Below are 10977 nucleotides of genomic sequence, written 5' to 3'. Positions count from 1 at the left end.
TGAAACTCCCACTTTCGTTTTCTATGTTCAATGGACCGTGAAATTGGGGTCAAAAGTCTAATTTGGCTTTAAAATTAGAAAGATCATATCATAATGAACATGTGTACTAAGTTTCGAGTTGATTGGACTTCAGCTTCATCAAAAACTACCTTGACCAAAAACTTTAACCTAAAGCGGGACAAACGAACGAACGGACCCACAGACCAGAAACATAATGCCCATCTACTATTGTAGGTGGGGGCATAAAAAATTTAATAAATAACACTCATAATGCTCAGATTGGTTGTCATCGTGCAACATAGTTAATAACACCATATAGAAAAAACATAGAACTCATTTTGTCATAAGACACTGTCAAACATCCATACATACTATCCACACTCATCTGTGTCCACACTTGTTATTCTAATAAAATATCTATATTTAGCATCAAACGACATATATTTACCCTGCCTTTTGTTTTTAAACTTAAAAATATGAAAATGTAATGTACAGAGTCCATGGGGAGGAATCAAGAACAACCAAACATTTTTAAGGTAATTTGTGCGCTATGACCTATAAAAATACTGTATTTGTCCTATTTGAATCGTAATAATACCTTCATGTCATGCTCTATGCTCAATTTAATTAACGTGGGTAAGTATTATGTTTGAACAAATTTTACCCCTTGCTGACGCTCAGTGTAAAGTATTAACAAATATAATGCCTACTACCCATGAAGGAATTATTTCTTGAATAAACCATAGGATCATAAAAGTTCTCTCAAACAGAAATTAGAATGGAGGGTTGTCACATCAAAGTAACCTGAATATTTAAAAATTAAACATCATTATTGATAATTACAATTGCTTCCATAGAGTTTAAGTGAGCAACTACTGATTCAAGGTCTGCATCATCAACAGTTTGTCTTCTTTTCTGTTGATGATCACCTAAAAACTACTAAAACAGCGTCTTTAATCTTGTTATATTTTCTTTTTATTTCTCATTATGTTTAACATGTACCCAATTTTCTATGAGGCCAGGCAGTGAAGGATGTGCAATTACTTAGCCAAGTCTTATCAGAACGGGTACCTTAAATCAGAAGCCTCCTGCAAATATATTTAAAAATCAGGACATTAAAGAAGCATTGCCATATCTAGTTTACAAGTAGAAATCAGCACCATAAAATTTTAGGTTCTGAACTTTGTTTTAGTCTAGTGCATATAGACACTTATAGAAGCTGAATTTTGTTAATCCTTGAGAACCAGATAATCACTTTGGGGTTAAAGAAAACTAGGCAGAATTTTTCTGATTGTGTTGGCGGTCAAACAGAAAAACCCTCTCTGGTACCCAATTCCCTGAAGAGATTATCCAATTCTCGAGGATTGACAAAATTCAGCTTCTATAAACATTCATATGCACTCAACCAAAACAATGCCCACAAACCAAAATTTCATGTCTCTGATATTCTACTTGTAAACTAAATATGCCAATACTTCTTGAATGTTCTGATTTTCAAATATATTTACTACAGATCAAAGCATCAAATTTCAGGTCCCCCTTCTAATCAGACTTGGCTGAGTTCTTGTACATCCTGCACAGCCTGGCCTGGTCAGGGTTTTACTGCCGGTCAGATGACCAAGTGACCATATTTCTATTCCCCAGTCACCCTTGGGGTAAAATTGATAACTTAAAAGTACCTGTAGGCTGGTCTTTAGTTTAAATAAATTTGAACTACTTGAAAGTAACCAATGAAAACATTTATTTAGTATTTGACCAAAGAAGCTTTTCAATTCATTACCACTGAATACAGTTCAATTTCATGGTTGCCTATAGTATTTGTGTGGACTCAATGTGGCCTGATGGCAAGTGTAATTCTTTGATGAATATTCTAGTCGATCGGTGAAAAAATTGCTCAAATAATGAGGAATTGAGCACCAAATTTTGCATGAAGGTACATTTTTGTGTACTGAGCAATATTAGCTATGGATCCAACCTCAAAATTCAATATGGCGGCTTATTTCAAGATGGCCGTCATATACATTCTAAAATATTTTCAAGTATTACACAACCCACAGTGGGTTTGATGCTGGAAACACAAAATTCAACATATTTGAATGATTTGGTGTACTTAACAAGATTTTGTTTTGATCTGTCTTTCAAATTCAAAATGGCGGCTGCCTTGAAAAAAACGAAATATTCATTATTGAGAGTTGAACTGAATTTAATCATTTTATTTAAGTATAGTGTCATTTAGTCTCTGTGTTCCAGTTCTGTCCTTTTGATTTTACCTGACTTGTCATTTCATATACAAAGTACTAGCTTTCATTAAAAGCTGCAATATTTTTTGTCTTGGGTCACGCTTTGAGATTTAACTGCCGTAAGATATTATTCATTGTCTATCTTATGTCTTGGTTTACAATATAAGCTGAACACAAAGATGCAATGAATACTGATAGTGAACTGGTGGGAGCAATTTTTAAGTAACCTTCAGCAGTCTGAACACAGGATAGACCACAAGGTGGTAAGTGCTTGGAGGAATTAATTCAGAACAATGAGAAATTCAATGTTGTGGCGAGATGGATTGACGAGGTGACAGCAACTGAGGAAGGAGACACAGTTCAATTCAAAAGTGCATATGAACAGCAGGGCACTTTCCAACAAATGGCATCTGTTGTAAGTGAATTAGCGTAGAAGAAAAATAAAGAAGTAACAAGTGAAACTGCGAGCTACTGCTCACTGATGATACCCCCGCCGCAAGTGGATAATATTAATAGTGTAAAAATATGCAAGTGTTCGGTAAACAGGAAGTTGTCAAGTGATAAATCTGAAAACGCATCACACGGTATAGCTGACTTATATAAATCCTGAAACCAAATTTCAGAAATCCTTGTATTGTAGTTCCTGAGAAAAATGTGACGAAAATTTTCAACTTGGCTATCATGTGTAAAATCATACAAGTGTTCGGTAAACAGGAAGTTGTCAAGTGATGAATCTGAAAACGCTTCACACGGTATAGCTGACTTATATAAATCCTGAAACCAAATTTCAGAAATCCTTGTATTGTAGTTGCTGAGAAAAATGTGACGAAAATTTTCAACTTGGCTATCATGTGTAAAATCATACAAGTGTTCGGTAAACAGGAAGTTGTCAAGTGATGAATCTGAAAACGCATCACACGGTATGGCTACCATATATAAATGTTGATACCAAATTACAGAAAGAGTGGATGTGTAGTTCCTGAGAAAAATGTGACGAAAGTTTCATGGGACGGACTGACTGACGGACGGACTGAGAGACAGAGGTAAAACAGTATACCCCCCCCTTTTTTAAAGCGGGGGTATAAATATAACGTTTTGGATCAAGTAGAAATCCTTGTATTGTAGTTCCTGAGAAAAATGTGATGAAAATTTTCAACTTGGCTATCATGTGTAAAATCATACAAGTGTTCGGTAAACAGGAAGTTGTTGAGTGATGAATCTGAAAACGCATCACACGGTATAGCTGACTTATATAAATCCTGTAACCAAATTTCAGAAATCCTTGTATTGTAGTTGCTGAGAAAAATGTGACGAAAATTTTCAACTTGGCTATCATGTGTAAAATCATACAAGTGTTCGGTAAACAGGAAGTTGTCAAGTGATGAATCTGAAAACGCATCACACAGTATGGCTAACATATATAAATGTTGATACCAAATTACAGAAAGGGTGGATGTGTAGTTCCTGAGAAAAATGTGACGAAAGTTTCATGGGACGGACTGACTGACGGACGGACTGACAGACAGAGGTAAAACAGTATAACCCCCCTTTTTTAAAGCGGGGGTATAAATATAACGTTTTGGATCAAGTATCAAACTGGTAATGAACCTATTCTAAAAAAGAAAAAGACACGATTACCCTGTGTACACATTACAAAATTTGTTAAATTAATTACTGATATTTGTTTTTTGTTGGCTACAGTTTAAACTGACAATAGGTTTGAAAACAAAGTAAAAATTACTATTTGACACAAGTAAGGCCAATGTGTTCTAAGCAAGGATCTTGAAAATTTTCAGTCATTTAGAGATTTTGAAAGTTGGTGCCCCTTTCCAAATTGTTGATGTCAAACTAGATTCATGGCATCAACAAACTTGAATTGCTGTTTCATCGCATTTCCTACATAATTTTCTTACCATTTTAAAAAAAAATCGACTTCAGGAATAGAAAATTTTCAACTTGGCTATCATGTGTAAAATCATACAAGTGTTCGGTAAACAGGAAGTTGTCAAGTGATGAATCTGAAAACACATCACACGGTATGGCTAACATATATAAATGTTGATACCAAATTACAGAAAGGGTGGATGTGTAGTTCCTGAGAAAAATGTGACGAAAGTTTCATGGGACGGACTGACTGACGGACGGACTGACAGACAGAGGTAAAACAGTATACCCCCACTTTTTTAAAGCGGGGGTATAAAAAATCCTGCAATGGACACATCATCTAAGCCAACATTTGGTCTTAGCCAGTACCACGCAAGTACAAAAAACGTACATAACAAACTCCCTGCCTTGGGTCTTTCCCCAATAAGTTCACATGAACTATCAACCACACCAACTCTGTTGAAGGCAAATATGGTTGTTCACCTAAAGTTGGAAGTCCTATCTCAGTACCATTCGCCCTTCATGAGACAGATTAATTTATTCAACAACAACAACCTCCATTTAAGAACAGAAACATCTAGTACTGATCAAGGATACCAGCAAATGGCTTACGTGTCTTCTTACGCACACTTACAACCTACTACAAGTCAATCACATTTGATTCAGAGCAGCACACCATTACAGAAACAATTTGCTGCAAGTGGATCTACCAAGTCTCTCCAATGCTAACTGCAGTGCCTACTAACAGTACCATTCCTTTGAGTCAATGACAAGTCCTCCTCCTTCATCATTTTTAACTCCAATTAAGACAACATTATCAGCTTCTGAAGCTCTAACAGGCTTGCCGCAACAGCAAGCGGACTTCACTGACCGATCCAGGAAAGGGCAAAGGAAACCAAAAGAGCGTGGCAACAGCTCTTCTTTAGACTCCTCTGTGGAGAGAGAATATACACAATGGCAAGAATATTCTGGTGCAAGGGACAGGAGCCGAAGTCCACAGCTCCCAAAAATGCAAATATTCAATAGATGAGGATCCATGACTTGGGAGGCGTTCATTTACAAATTTGAACTGATTACCAGAAGACGACAATTGGAAAACACAAACTGGGTTGTGTGTAGTCTACTAGATTGCCTAGCCGATGTTGCTTTGGGGTACTCTTGCAAGGTAAACAAAGATGATGATTCCAAGGCCTTAAGAAAATCGTTGAAGCAGCACTTTAGGAAGAAAGACATTCAGACAAGATTGGAACCAAGGCCATAATAAATAATAGGTTTGTTTGCCCAAACGCTACCTACCCAGAAAAAAGCTGCCTACTCAAATTCTTTTATTGTCCTGATTTGAAGAAGTTTTTTTTTAATCAAATAGGCATGAAGACTAATAAAGATCTGATACTTCAATTTCTTTTTTTGAAGAAAAAAAAAGAAAATGCCTACCTCAACCTTTGGGTAGGGTTTGGACAAACCAAAATATTTTTAAGTGTGGCCCAAAGCATTTCTCAGAGGATGTAAAGATGTAGATTCTGCAAGGCATAAAATAGAGAGGAACCCAGAAACGATCAGCAAGGCGTTAAAACAATTGAAAACCTCAATAGCCAATTAGATGCTGATATATGAATCAAAAAGTTCCAATGATGCCCATTGGCAATTAAGTCTTCTTTGCTGATGGCGCAGTTTCACGGAACAATAAAGGGATTATGAGCAGTCCTTTGGAAAATAATATATAGTAGATTTTTCTCGTAGCTAGTGCCCCTTTAAGAAAAACAAACTAAAACACAAATACTTAACACTTAGCAATGAACAGTGAAAATGAGGTCAAGATCAATAAATCCTGTGCAACTGTGCAACTGACATAGATCACATAATATTTCCATACACCAAAACTCAAAAACTTAAATTTTGACCACTGAACCTTGAAAATGAGGTCAATGTCAGATGACACAAAAACTTAACTATAACATGTATAACCATTGAATCATGAAAATGAGGTCAAGGTCAGATGAAACCTGCCAGTTGGACGTGTACAACTTACAGTCCTTCTATACACCAAATATACTAAACCTATTGTTTATAGTATCCGAGATATGGACGACCACCAAACTTAACCTTGTTCACTGATCCATGAAATGAGGTTGAGGCCAAGTGAAAACTGTCTGACAGGCACAAGGACCTTGCAGGGTACACACATACCAAATACAGTTATCCTATTGCTCATCGTAGACAGTCGTACAGTTACCTTAAGCTGTTAATTTTTTGAGTCATTAAGTCTCTTTAGGAGAGTAATGTCTTATTGGCAATCATACCACATCGTCTTTCTTATATTTACACGGAAAAAAATCCTTATGTGAAATATGATGGAATTGGCGATACACGAAAAAAAATATCAGCTGCGAAATATTATAGAAATGACAACACAATTCAAAGGTCCATAAAATAGGTTGGTTAACAGTAGTTGGTTCCTATAGGAATGTTAACTGCATGTGTTACAAAAATAGGAAATTAAATTGGTGATAAATTGATTTTAAAAAGAAGATGGCCATTTATCTGTTCCCCATTAAATTGAAATTTGAATATAAAAATAATAATGGTCAATCGAAATGAAAAAGAACCAATGTAAACAAAATTCTAAATGTGAATACGTAGTAGGTCTGAAGAGAGAACATTTTTCCAATTTTACATTTCATAATCCCAAAGAGATTCCTTATTCTGATCAACTGTCCCATTCTGAATTTTGGGTATTAGGTATTTATCTTAAGTTATAATCATGCAAGACTAAATTTTTGGCACTTTGTCTTTTGAAAGTTTTTTTACTAATGAGTCAGTCTCAACCCAATAAATTCAATTCTGCACACATACTTAATGAATAAAAAGCAACCATATCCCTCCATCTGGTTAGTACCCCAAACCCTTACTAGAATGTCATGCATCAATCTCTCTCTCCCTTGTGCCACTCTATCATGCCACTAATACCTAACAACCTATTTAGGAAGTATCATGTTAGTAAACCCCAAGGTTAGTGTTGATACTTCATAGAATGAAAAGATTTTTAAATGAAGTACTAGATATGGAGGGATATAAGTACAATTTTTTAAAGAAATTAAAATATTTCATAAACTTAAATGAATTGATGTTACAATTTTCAGTGTAGCTAACTGATTAGTGGACTAACCTTCATTAAGATTGCCAGAGACCAAAACTTTTTGGAGCCAAAATCAAAGTTTTTCATGATCATTAAAAAGCCAAAAGAGATACAATATTTCAAAATTAAAAAAACTGGAAATTTAGAGGAATAAAAATAATAATTTAAATTTTTAAAGGCATTACTGCAGACCTTAATACTAATTCAGAAAGAGAAAAAAGGTTATAACTAATTAAATGATGAAATAATGTTGAAGGAGTTTTTTTTTTAAATCTGAAAAAAGGATAAAATGGCATAGAAGAACTAGAAAAAAAATAATTTAAAAGAGAACTAAAACAAAAAATGTTGACATTGCTATGGGAACCCTGCCCCTTTTAAGACAGACTTCATACAGGCATAAAAAGAATCAAGCATTATCCCTTAACTTCACATTCCACAATGTAGGCAATCTCTTTAAATAGATAACTCAAAAGTTGACCACACCTAACAAACTGAACCGGAAGAAGGATACAACACTGATACGGCGCTGTGCTTCAATACTTGACGCCACCTAGAAACCATCAGCAAGGACCAGCTGAGAGCTAATAATTTGACAAAAGAGACTTCAATTTCCCCATTGTGAACTTTTCTTGTGTAGCAGCAATCCAATTATACCTGTTAATGAATTTCATGTCTCCTTGCTAATTATTCCACTCAATGCATCTCATGCATGCAGGTAGATTTTTCTTTAAAAAAAAGTTGCTGCTTCAAAAGAAACTTCTGAAACAAGGATTGTTAATGATCGTGTTGATTGAAAGTTATTCTTTACATGATTTATTGTTAACAAATTCTAAATGTGAAAAAAATAATCATATACAGTCAAACCTGCCTTAAGGTCATCACTTGTTTAAGAAGTCAACTATCTCTAATGGTCTCTTGGATACCATATCAAGAATTTTCTCTATATATTTCAGTGGTGACCTTATTTATGGATCTAGAAATATGAAGTAAATTTGTGACTCCTAGTTACTCCTCTCCCTTCAATTAATACCACTGAAAAGCATTTCACCAACTTATTTAGCCAATTGTATCAACACCTTTAAATGTCTTCTTCAAATTTACAAGAATCCATCATTTAATATTCGTCTGTGCACATGTCAGAACAATAAATCTTCCAACTGTAACACTTAACCAAGTTTCCATCCCAGCATTATTTTTTTTTTGGACTGGGAATATTTCAGAACCTCTTTTAAAAAGTCACTTTTGACACTTCCCATGAGTGACATGCTTAAAACAGGCATCTGTGTCATTTTGGTCTCTTGTGGACAGTTGTCTCATTGGCAATCATAACACATCTTCTTTTTTATATTGACTGTACATGATCCTTAATACTTAAATCTTTAAATTCAAATTTTATAGGGGGCCTCGGTGGCCTAGTGGTCTAAGTGGTTACTACTGTAATAACTAGCCAGTCAACACTGAGGTTGCGAGTTGGGGCATTTGACTCCAATCCAATATTTCATATTTTTTCAAAATTTTTACCTTAATTTCAATGGCTGCTTAAAAAGATTCTACTGAACAATTAGGGTTGAAAAAGATAAAGTTTAAAGTCAATTCTTTCCATGATTCATAAACTAAAATTCAGGGTGTAGTTTAACTGCATTAAATCATCTGCAGACTTCATTTCCGAGAAAATGTGTATTATAATTAAGAAAATGGATCTTCGGCCTTATAAAACACTTCAAACAAGAATGTGTCCACAGTACACGAATGCCCCACTCGCACTATCATTTTCTATGTTTAGTGGACCGTGAAATTGGAATAAATTCTCTAATTTAAAATTAGAATGATCTAATCAAAGGGAACATGTATACTAAGTTTCAAGTTGATTGGACTTCTACTTTATCAAAAACTACCTTGACCAAAAACTTTAACCTGAAATTTGCACTATCATTTTCTATGTTCAGTGAACCATAAAATTGGGGTCAAAACTATAATTTGGCATTTAAATTAGAAAGATCATATCATAGGGCACATGTATACTAAGTTTCAAGTTGATTGGACTTCAACTTCATCAAAAACTACCTTGACCAAAAACTTTAACCTGAAATTTGCACTATCATTTTCTATGTTCAGTGAACCCTAAAATTGGGGTCAAAACTATAATTTGGCATTTAAATTAGAAAGATCATATCATAGGGCACATGTATACTAAGTTTCAAGTTGATTGGACTTCAACTTCATCAAAAACTACCTTGATCAAAAACTTTAACCTGAAGCGGGACAGACGGACGGACGAACGAACAGACAGACGGACGGACGAACAGACGCACAGACCAGAAAACATAATGCCCCTCTACTATCATAGGTGGGGCATAAAGATAAATGTCTTGTATAACAAATCAATTTCTTTTAACTCAAATTTAGAGAAACTCAAAACCTCTACATCCCTTATGAAAAGAGAAACATTGCTGCAACCATGCAGTAAGGTTGCAGCAATCTTTTTAGTTCGCCAGAAGACCTGAAAGTTGTTCACCAGTGTTTGACGCTAGCAGCAAACTGTCTGCAAACATATGTTCAAAGTTGCTGCAAGATTGTCACAAACTCTTACCGTTCTTAAATTTAAAGAAACTTTGTAAACAAACTTTAAAGCAGTCCTAAAGTTTGCTGGAACTTCTACACAAACTTTATAGCATACTGAGCATGCTCCCTGTACTAAAATCAGACTTCCTGTTTCTTTGATAATAGGAGGGAAGTTTTAATGTTGGGTGTTTTCATATAAAAAGTAAATGGATGTTATATATGATAGATGTCTGAATTATATTATGAGTGAATTAGTTCTTGGAACAGGCCATGCATCATTGATCATCTCGATGCAAGTTAATTTAGTCAGTTTTTGCATGTAAATTTGCTATTATTGGTACAAAAATTATCAGTCACTTGATTTGCCAGTAGTTCACTGCAAACTATATAAGGCTTTGGAAGTTTGTCAGAAGTTCACCACAAAAATTGCCAGAAGTTCGCCACAAACTGTATAAGGCAATCAAAGTTTGCCAGAGGTTCATCACAAATAGTTGCCAGAAGTGCACCACAAACTATATAAGTCTATAAAACTTTGCAGCAAGTCTGCCCCAACCTTCATTTGCATGGTAAAAAGTCGCAGTGTAGTTGCGGCAAACTATTTGCAGCAACCTTACCGCAAGTGTTTGCTGCAGATCTGGCGTAACAATTCACCAGAAGGCAGATTTTTCAGTAAGGGATAACATAAGTTTTCAGCAGTATCATATTTTTTCCAACAGTTCTCCACAATTTTTTTTTCATTTTCCTGAAATATACTAGCTGCCGCACCACCAAAAGATGTGTAATATAAAGGCTATTTTTCAATTAGAGTTATGACAACTGAAATGCATGATTAACCTTATAAGAAAATTAATTCTCTCCCCCCTTTTTTCTCTCACTTTGCTTTTGTTACATTTTTAGCCTTGAAACTAAACCATAACAGATTTTCATTAAATATATTCACTGAAAATTCTTTCTTAAAGGTTCGATCATTCTGTAAGCAGTCGTGAATACCACATCTTTTACATAAACTTGGGCCATTTATTTAACTTTGACAAAAATTCCACTATTTTTCGGTGTTTCAAGCATAGATATTTCTACCCATCTGGCAGGTTTTACATCTTTCTGTATAAAGTTTTAACCTAGTACGTTTCCCAGTCTTCATGCATTACTTTATAC

The sequence above is a fragment of the Mytilus edulis genome, chromosome 4 (assembly GCF_963676685.1).
Source record: "Mytilus edulis chromosome 4, xbMytEdul2.2, whole genome shotgun sequence".
In the NCBI taxonomy this organism is placed as follows: Eukaryota; Metazoa; Mollusca; class Bivalvia; order Mytilida; family Mytilidae; genus Mytilus; species Mytilus edulis.
This window is presented reverse-complemented; position numbering follows the sequence as displayed.